Source organism: Helianthus annuus, chromosome 16 (assembly GCF_002127325.2).
Source record: "Helianthus annuus cultivar XRQ/B chromosome 16, HanXRQr2.0-SUNRISE, whole genome shotgun sequence".
Lineage (NCBI taxonomy): Eukaryota > Viridiplantae > Streptophyta > Magnoliopsida > Asterales > Asteraceae > Helianthus > Helianthus annuus.
The window spans coordinates 179,574,502-179,585,140 of NC_035448.2; the positions used below are offsets into that span (position 1 = coordinate 179,574,502).

At 33.9% G+C, this 10,639-nt stretch overlaps 2 long non-coding RNA genes across 7 annotated transcripts; one reads left to right on the forward strand and one right to left on the reverse strand.

The window, feature by feature from the left end:
• Positions 1-826: 826 nt before the first annotated feature.
• Positions 827-7,410, reverse strand: LOC110918178. Of its 6 annotated transcripts, XR_004883091.1 has the most exons (14): positions 7,025-7,410; positions 6,642-6,911; positions 6,286-6,350; positions 5,879-6,002; positions 5,714-5,806; positions 5,251-5,435; positions 4,175-4,357; positions 3,523-3,617; positions 3,114-3,371; positions 2,698-3,011; positions 2,543-2,593; positions 1,807-2,070; positions 1,618-1,684; positions 827-1,352 (listed from the first exon to the last, which is right to left on the reverse strand). It is a non-coding gene; the product is annotated as an uncharacterized LOC110918178 (long non-coding RNA). The 6 variants fall into 6 exon arrangements; XR_004883093.1 differs by lacking the exon at positions 3,523-3,617 and having other exon boundaries at positions 3,143-3,371; XR_004883089.1 differs by lacking the exon at positions 3,523-3,617.
• Positions 7,411-9,009: 1,599 nt separating this feature from the next.
• On the forward strand, positions 9,010-10,367 carry LOC110916093. Its single transcript, XR_004883095.1, has 3 exons — positions 9,010-9,111; positions 9,513-10,120; positions 10,255-10,367. It is a non-coding gene; the product is annotated as an uncharacterized LOC110916093 (long non-coding RNA).
• Positions 10,368-10,639: the final 272 nt, after the last annotated feature.

Genomic DNA, 10,639 nt, shown 5'->3' on the forward strand with positions numbered 1-10,639 from the left:
GGATATTTTTCGGATATTTCGGATATTTTCGGATACTTCGGATATTCGGATATCCGAAAAAAATGAAAATTAAATTTTTCGGATATTTCGGATATCCGAAATATCCGAAAATTTTGAAGATCACTATCCGAATCCGAATCCGAAAAATTCGGATATCCGAATTTCGGATATCTGAAATTTCGGATATCCGATATTTCGGATATTTCGGATTCAGATATCGGATAATTCGGATCGGATTTTCGGATACGGATACTTTTGAACACCCCTACTTACGCCCTGCGTCTCAACTGAGGACCTTATCGCCTTAGTGCGCCTCGGACTTTTAAAAACCAAGCGCCATGCTAATCATCTTTGTCATCCATTAGTGACCAACTCGACCACATAATTAATTATAGTTAGGGACAAACATGTAGTATGAGAGTAAACCACAACAACCATCCATGTAATTAACCTAAGAAAAATTTGTTAGTCACAACGTTTTTCTTTTTACTTGAAAAAAGTTATTTTTATTGTTCATAATAAAAAATAATGTTTTTTTATAACTTTGGCAATGCATAAGTTCTAAGTGACAAAAATATGATGTTCCTTATTACGTGTAAAACATCTAAGACAAAGAATGCTTGCTTTAATGAGACCATATTAACCATGAGAGATTCTTAACACCATAATCAACCATTTTAAAAGGAACATTATGATTTGTTCTGGTTTGCTAGTTATAATTCTTAGCACCATAATCAACCACTTTGCTAGTTATGATGGAACTATCTGCAAGTAATGTCACCATACAAAGGTTAACCAAAACACCCAAAATAGATTTAAAGAAACACTTAAATTAACTTCATCATTTATGCTAATAATTTTAATAGCCACATTACAAAAATTATCTGAGAATGTGATAATACTCTTTCAATCCTAAACAATATCACAAGAGGTCTGGCAAAGACATGCCAGAGTAGTATATTGAGATATAGCATGTATATATCACCAAACCTCATAACAGAATAATAGATCTGGTCTTACCAACGCGCAAGACTTAGGACTTGGCCTCCTCTAAACCCACGCGAACCACTATGTTGGCGGTAGGGATGAGCAAATGGTACTGGGTACCGGTACCAAATTTCCCGAACTGATTCGATTTTCGGTACCGATTTTTACCTTCAAATACCGGTAGGTACCGGTACCCAAATGTTTGGGATTTTTGGTACCGGTACCGGTTGGTATCGATCTCATCCCTAGTTGGCGTTTGGTTGTCAAATTCAACTCAACGTCCTCGGCTAGCCCAGATGGTCTTGATTTAACCAACCAATCTTTAAAGATTCATACACCACAAAATTGAGACCCACATCTGGTACCTGAATGCATCACAAAAAAAAAAGAAGTGGACTTGTTAAAGCTCTTGATACTTTAGAAGTACATATATGATTACAAAACCTGTACTTTTTGGTTAGGGTCTGCTTGACCAAAAACATTTTATGTTCGAATACTATTTTTTAGTCTTTTTAGTGTGTCAAATACCAATACGAAATGAAAAGCAATATAGTTTTTTAAGATCATAGCCCAAAATACTTAATAACAAAAGGCTAAATAAAAAAAGGCAGAACTTTAAGATTCAAGTACCAAATGATCATCTTCAAACGAAACCTCGAGCAAGTATAACCGCAGATGCATAAAAGGTTATGAATAACTGCAGATACATAATCATCTTAATATTGATCTCTAATTCTCTATAGTCGGTAGTTTAAAGAAAACACTTGAATAATCTTGTTAATGGAGCCGTAGAATTAGCTAATGCTGAAGAGAAGTTACCTTTAGAATTGGTGGAAGAATCAAGGTTCTCCACATAAATCCGAGAAAAGCCCATGTATCCTTTGCATTCCAGTTTCATCTTCTATTCAAGTGGAAGCGAAAAAAGACTTTTTACATTCTTTAAAAACAGTTTGTAACACTTGTTCCTATACTCCATGATTGAGATGAGGTAAAAGAAGCCCTAGTTTGTGCATATAACCAGTTGGTGACAGTGTCTCTTTCATTTTGTTTCCTTTATTTTAATGCTTCTTGAATTGTCCATACCTAGCCACACAAATAAGAAGAGCAGACTAATTTTCAATGGTCAATATACAAAGACAAAGTAGAATATATTGATTATGTTACAAATATATCTAAATCAATACTTTGAAGCATATCAAATTTTTATTCAAATATAGATTTCTTAGGTTTGAAGAACACAAGTTTGACTTTCATGGTTAGAGTAACCCAATTAGACTCGTTCATAACTCCTTGGTCACAACGATTACATTTTCCTTTTTTAGGTCAAATTAAGCGTAATGGGTTAACCTGACTGAAACACATTTTGACCAACATGTTTACTATTTCTATAAATATGTAGTCTAAATAACTAAATACGATTTAAAAGATTTAATGAATTGGTATCTGTTTAAATCATTTCATTTAATTTTACACATTCACTTGTTAGAAATAAAATTGACTACTAATAAGAAAACACGTTGCAAATGCAACCTCGTTCATATTGAAAGTTTCATACCTCGAAGAAAATGGCATCCTATTTTATCCAACGTATAGCTCTTGTCCACCTCTTTTCATCAAGAACAACCACAAGACCGAAAAGTATTATATACGTTAGATCTTTTGTATAAATAAACGAACAGATGGTAATAAAGTTTATTTTTGTGATTGTACCTCATCAAACGCTATAAATATATCGATGCTTGGTTGACAAATGGTGAAAATAGTTCTTCCTGTATCCACCGTGTTCCTAACCGTTATCATCACAATGGCTGCAGCCATGTTCTCATCACAGTGGCTGCAGCCCTGGCATCTAACTCGAGGGTTGGCTCATCCATAAATAGTATAGACGGGTTAGCCACAAGCTCAACAGTTATGGTCAACACTTTTCTTTGATTAGTTGATAGCCCGTTGACACCTGGTAACCTGACTAATGCATCCTTTATCGGGATGAGTTCCATAAGGTCCATCACCTCATCAACAAACATCTGTAGATTTTTAAAACAATAATCACCATTCCTAAAACTGGAAAACAAGATTTTTTTTTTAAATAGGCTTATTGAGCACAGTAAGGACTCGTAAACTGTTACATGAGGTGAATGGATGTCGTTTTGCTCACAATAACTGAAAATTCAAGCAAATGTTTCTTTTTCCTTTGGATACCCAGAAATCTTAACATCGCCTTCAATATACCCGCCTTTGTTTCAACCCGCTAACACATCCATGAGAGTAGTTTACCAGCACCACTGACACCCAGTAGAGCTGTGAGAACACCTGGCCTCAAAAGCCCTGCTGACGCCTTTAAGTAGCAGCAACCGGCCTTCACCCACCCCTTGATCTTTCATTTCCTACAATAGTTTTATAGGTTACTTTTATAAGTTAAGTATACATAAAACCACTAACATATCTTTGACTTTTAAAAAAGCAAAATATACAAAACCACTAACTTATATTTTCTAGCCACCTGAACAAATTTAAAAAGGATATTCACTTAAATACCTTTCGTTAGTGATTATTTTCCATCATAACTCATCCCATGTATAGTGAACCAATTTCAATATCACGTAATATCACCACCATATATCGCCTTCACCCTATGTATGTATTTTATAGAAAATTTCATCAATATTCACACGTAATTTGAATAACCTAAACTAATACAAAAGGTAGAATCAGATCTACGAATTCCATCAATATTAACACGTAATTTGAATAACCTATACTTTTCTTCGTAATCTTTTATATAATTCAGTTTATTCAAATGAATTCGAAATCGATTCGAATTCAAATAACCCTTATTATTCGAATTCGATCGAGCTTTAAACTTTCAAATTCGAATAAGTCAATTAGAACAATTCGAAAAACTTGATTAGAATAATTCGGATAACTCGATTTTGACCCCTAAGGAACTACTACTTCACTATCCCACTCCACAGCCTTTTAATTAGACTATACTATTATCATTTCTAATAATATTTAACACATTAAATATTTATGAAAAATGATAAAAATAACAAAAGAGTGTCCATAGTGCAACAAAATAGACAAATGTTACCAACCAACATTTAAATTATCTAACTGAATATATATATACAAATAGTCACTGAATGCCTACATCAGTCTCTATAAAGATGGAGAAGTGAGAATATACCCGAAAGCAAAATGATTATGAACTTGCGACTATTTGGCGATCAATGTGTTGAGTGGCTTCCTCGATAGAGAGTAGCTGTTGCATCAATGAGGCGAGTTTTGCAACATTTTCTTCTTTGATATGAGCTGGCACCTTCTCCTCGTACCCTTGGCACTCATCGCCTTGTTTAAACTATCATTTTGCCTGCTCAAATATAGAGACGTCAATCAATGAGGGAAACTTTCGACCCGTTTACTTACGAATGGGTCAAATCAAGTTGGAAATATAAATAAAGAATGCTAACTAAAGGATCAAGTCGAACGGGTCAAATGTCGCTAGAAGTGTATTTTTAAAGTATAAAACCTTAAAAAATTATATTATTATTAGAGTTACGCCCCAATTTAGTCCCTGAACCATAATCGTAATTCCACTTTTAGTCCCTAGGTTTCAAGATTGAACATTTTAGTCCCTGAACTATTCTTTGAGGGTCAATCAAGTCCAATTGACCAAAAAAGTTAATAATTTAGTCCCTGAACTATCACCGTAACTCTCATTTTAGTCCCTAGGTTTCAAAATTGGACATTTTAGTACCTGAACTATTCTTTGAGAGTCAATCAAGTCTAAGTCTAATCGACCAAAAAAAGTTCAGAATTAAGTCCCAATTTAGTTCCTGAACTATCACTGTAATTTCGGACAACACAAAAAACTTAGAAATTAACTATTTTGTCCGAATGTTGTAGGAAATATTTTGGGGATTTTTTGTATTATTTATTCGTTGGAAAGTCGTCGCTAAGTTATAAGAAACTTCATTTTTCGGTATTTTGTCAGAAACTTGTGCGAAAACTTCCACGTTTTAGCAGTGGATATTATGATTTTTGTTTGGGTAAGATAGTAAATATGATATTAGAACGATTATGAGAAGGATATATAATACTATCTCAAAAAATGACAATGGGCTTTTAACCTCTTTGACCCATTACCCAACCCACCAACTTTCCACGCCTAAAATGGATTCCACAAGATTGATTTCCCATCCCACTACTACTACTATTATTACATAAAGAAAACATGTAACGACTAAGAAGAGGTTTGCTTACTTTTATTATTCTGTAAACTTAGCATTGAGCTTCTCTCGCTCCTTGTTAACATCAATAACTCCTTAATTCTTCAGATAGATACACTGAAAGGGCTTCATTTACAACCGCCACTGTGCATCCGACTGTGCATCCGACTGGAGCAGACCAGTAACTTTCAAGGGGGATCCTCCCAAATGGAGGTTGCACTATCCGAGTACAATCGATAAGATCACAAAACAAATGTCACTTTCGTCATAAAGAATTCAGAAAAAAAAGAAGAAGAAGAAAGATACATATTTTTCCCACTATCTTGTTAACCTTCAAATGGAAATTAAATATTATTACATACAGATTCTAGCCTCCGAGAAACCATACATCATGAAACAACTACAAATCACAATAAATCATGTATCTATATTCTCATAGTAACCAAATAATCCAAACACTACATCAGTTAGACCATACAAACAAAACACGCATATACCAGACTGGAGAGACGTTGATTCAACGACGCTTCAACGAACGATTGAGCTTGTTGATTAGTGTCAACAGTAGCATTCAGTGAGTTAATCAGCAACTGCTGTAAATAACTGTGAATAGATAAATACCTCATCATTTATACATAAATAAAAAAACAAAAAAATCATACCTCATCACTTCTATTAGGAAGCTGGTGACAAATCATATTCGATTCGTTGTAAACAGGAAACGCTTCTTTAACCGGACTTCGATAAGCATCCTCATCGTTCTGAGCTTTGCAAAATCCCTAAGAACTATCAAAACAATACAAATCTCTTAGACACCAGTCAACTATATGATATTAAATTAGTGGTATTATAATACAGGAAGTGTTAAGTATTTACCATTGGAACCGTCTCAAAATATTATGTTTTGACCCGTTACGAACCTCAACCCACACATCTTGCCACCTCTACTACTTACCATTTATTAATTACCAATTAATTACCACCATAAGTCCATTTATAAAAATGACTGCCATCTTTTATATCTTTAACGATAGTAAAATACCAAATTAAATCTATCATATGATTTTACCTTTTGATTGTCTTCCACAAAGAATCTAAAAGAAACCAATTTAATACTCATATCTTGACCGTAAGCTGCATCGCAAATTGGATCCCATCATTAATAACAGTACTTACATTAGTTGCTAAAAAAATTCTTTAAAAGAAAGTTTTATATAGCTGGTGTAATTGGCATAGTTGTCAAACTCGTACAAATAGCATTAAAAAGAGCAGACTCGGTCCCTAACACGAATCACAAGTGACTCGCATCAAGCTTTACGGATTTTGGACCGACTCATTTAGAGTCGACTTGATTTGTAACGATCAGTAAACAAAAAACAAATATTCTGCATTTTTTATCCAAATCAGTAGTCCATCATTTCTCACCTCAAAACATGCAAGATTATAGTTGTATTTCTTAAAGAAAGATTCATCTTCATCGGTCTCTCCTCCCCTGATTTGAGTTATAAAAATCTCCTTTTCTTTGAGTGTATCTCAGATTTGAGTTATAAAAATCTCCTTTTCTTTGAGGTTTAAAGATTCATCTTCATCGGTCTCTCCTCCTCAGGTGTAACACTGGTCTACAATTTCATATCCATCACTGCTTTGCATTTTTTGAGGGAACACAATTTGGTTCCTGTCGAATGTTTTGAATCCCTAAAATACAAACGTGTATGAACAATGAGAAGATTAAACTACATTAATACAATCAACAATACTGACAATACTGAAACAAATATCAAAATTAGCATCATCAACAATTTAATTACCATACAACAGTTCCAGTCCACTCGGGTTAGATCTCAAAATCCGCCAATAACTCAAAATCGCAACAAAGAGTGTCACCGCCGTCGAGAGTTCATGGCAGAACCCTAGTTAGTATTCTTTTAAACGCCACTGGTAAACATTTAACACCATAATAAAATGAAAATCACACTTTACCTGGCAATCCTCGAAAACAAAATAATCGGCCGAGATAGAGAGAATCAGAAAGGCGATGAGGAGATTATCGGATAGAATAGAGATTAGATGATTGATTCACCAAAGATTTGACATTGTCGTGTATGATAATTAGGGTTAGTGAACGACGATGATTCTGTCCAAAGAGAAATAAAATTTAGGGTTTCTCAATGAAGAATAAGGAAATGAGCGGTGATTGATTTGATGATAATGAATGAGGAAAAGAGAAATATTAAAAAGGAAACAAAGTGGCGCTCAAAAACCAATTCTCTGGATTTAGAGCATTACCACATCAAGGTCAAAAAGTCAACATTATTTTGCTTTAATATAAGAGATAGATTTTCATTTATTTATCAACAATATTATAAAGATAATAAATAAATTTGATGAATGATTCCTGATAATATATTATGTTATATGATATATTATTATAAACACAAAAGAACGATATATACTTAAGAAGATGGTTTGTAGGTCTAGATAATCTTTTAAATATGAATGCAATTTTCGAGATATGATTAAAATTGAAACTAATAAGACCGTGGGGTATGGTGGGGCTTGGGTTGGGGGCATGAGTTGACACGTGGAGTTGGAGCCCCCCACCGGTGAGTGACGTGTCCGTGGGGTATGGTGGGGCTTGCGTTGGAGGCGTGGCTTGGCAGTTTATTAAAAAAAAATTACAAAAGCTCGCTATGACATGGCGGTGGATAGCGAATAAGAGGCCGCCACATCAGATCTCAAGCTCACCCCACGCCCGGCTTCAAACCCAAGCCCCAAGGACCACGCCCCAACCCAAGCCCACCCGGGGTGGTGGCTTGGGCGTTTTCCCCCAACCCAAGCCCCATACCCCATAGTCTAAACCAGTAGTTATACTTTTTTTAAACTCAAGACCTTCCACTTCTCAACCTAGATGTTTTTAAAGGTTTTACCTTTACTAATATACTAATAGACCACCACCCTATGGGTAGTAGTTATACTTATAAAGGTCTAGTTCTTTATTCTGCGTGACATATGCGTATCTTTAACGTGCATCATGTGTCTGATTATAAAATATATAACGTTCTCTAAGGTGCATAATCATGTGTAGCACGGCAAACATGGAATTTATTATCTTCTAGTTAATTACACATGACATGATAAGAGTTTATAAAAAATAAAAGTCAGAATTATGTTTCCAATAATCAATAAAACAATAGAATACAAAAACACCTTCCTTGTGACCAAAACATAAATCCGGTATTCGAAGGCTTGAGAATAGAGTCAACGACAAGTATCAGAGGCGTCTCTGAGAATTCACGTATCCTGTTCGAGCTTGGAAAAATGAGGCCTTTTGTTAGGGCTTGAGAATAGAGTCAACGATAAGTACCAGTCACCCTACTGCTAGGCCACAGGCAGTGGATTAAAAATTCATATAACTAGTTGGGCATCCTTTGGTGATAACTGGCAGACAGGAAAATGAATAGATTTGGATAACGATTACCCTTCTTTATGTAACAGATAAAAAATCTGAATAAAAAGGTTAAGGATGTGGTTATCAACTAATTTGAGATAAATATGTATAATTTTTATTTTTAATCATAATTATCAAATCTCCATACAAGGTAAAAAAAATGGTATATCTATACCTATAATAAAAGAAAACGAATTAGGGACACGTGTCCTCACCATATTTACTTTCACATATCTTTTGCCTCTCAAACAATATATGACCTGAATGTAATTTCTCGCGGGCCTAAACCGATCCATCAACAATTTTGTGGATCCTATAAATCTATTATAAGCCGTTGCAATTATAGTTGAAACCCTACTTTTCCATCACAATTCTGCCCCCATTCGTATTCTCGAGAAGATCTTAAACACGTTTATCACTCTGAATTCTGCAAACTATATGTCAATTGTAAACCCTACAACTCAACTCTTTAGATCTTAGATTCATCTCAACTAGCCTTTTACAATTAACGATTGTTCATTGTTTTAAGTCTTTTTCTAAAGTTTCTTTCACTCCGAAGACGAACAAATTTTCTCTATGTGATGTTCTTAATGATTAAAGATGATATACATTTGATGCAGTTTTATAATTATCGGGTGATGTTTTGTGGGAATATTGGAATGTTTACAAACCTGGTTAGTCAACACGGATAGGATTCATAATTCTTTTCTTGATGATGATGCATGTACACGATTTGTTTTGGGATTAGTTTTTACAGTAATTCTTTGATACAATATCACTTCAAATATTTTAGTTTCTAATTAGCTAATTAATTAATATTTGATCTATGATATCTTGATATACTGCAGATTTTATCCACTGAGCAGGAGTCTTTTGCATTCTCAAATTAAAGGTGTTTGTTTCTTTTCTCCTTCATCTTGCTTAATAAAGGTGTTTGTTTCCTTTCTCCTTCATCTTGCTTAATTTGATGTCTTATTTTATTTAGAAGAGAATGAATCGCAATATCACTCACATAATATTAGATCGATTAAAAAGGTAATTCTTTGTTCCACAACCCTTAGCTCTGGTACTGCAAATCTTTGTTATTTGTTTGTAACTTACGCTTATCAAAAGGAAAGCATTTTGTTTGTTTTCGTATTTTTAACATATTACATCTTTTTATACGGTTTTTTTACTAATGCGTGATTTAATTTATATCAAGGTTTTGTTATTTGTTTGTAACTTACACTTATCAAAAGGAAAGCATTTTGTTTGTTTTCGTATTTTTAACATATTACATCTTTTTATACGGTTTTTTTACTAATGCGTGATTTAATTTATATCAAGGTGTTCTTGAGTTCTTCTGAGGGTTCATGTGGAATCTGTATTCATGGGTCATGGAGGCTACTGATCATGGTTATGAAGGGGTATCTTTTGGGAAGAAATTGAAAGACAAACAAATTGAAGAATGGAAAGGGTATGCATCATTTTTCTTAGAATATAGGTCAACTTAGTCAATTTGAAATAATTACATAAATGACTATGATATGTTATGTTATATCAATTACAAGCTCATAGAGAAAAAAGTAAAGTGATATCCTTGCCATATAGGTGCTAGAAGACTTGGGCGTATATATGTTCTCGAAGACTTCTTAAGAATGCTCGATAACCAGGTAAAATATACCAAAACTTAACCTTTATATTTAGAAATACAATTGATTGTTTGTATTATTTTTGTTGGGTCGATGCATGCTTTTGTACAATTAAATGGCTTAAAGAAAATGGGTCGAATTTGTCCCACAATGTATTTTTTAGCGTATAAAACCTTTTGAATCACATCACCAAAGAATTTAAGTGATAAAGCAAACATTGTACTTTTGTAATTTATTAATTTTATTTAATTGATAAACTATCTGTAGAAGCATTGGACAAAAACTGAACCATCTTGATTTAGACCAAAGTTTCTTTTTTTACTCATTACCCCTCTACAGCATAT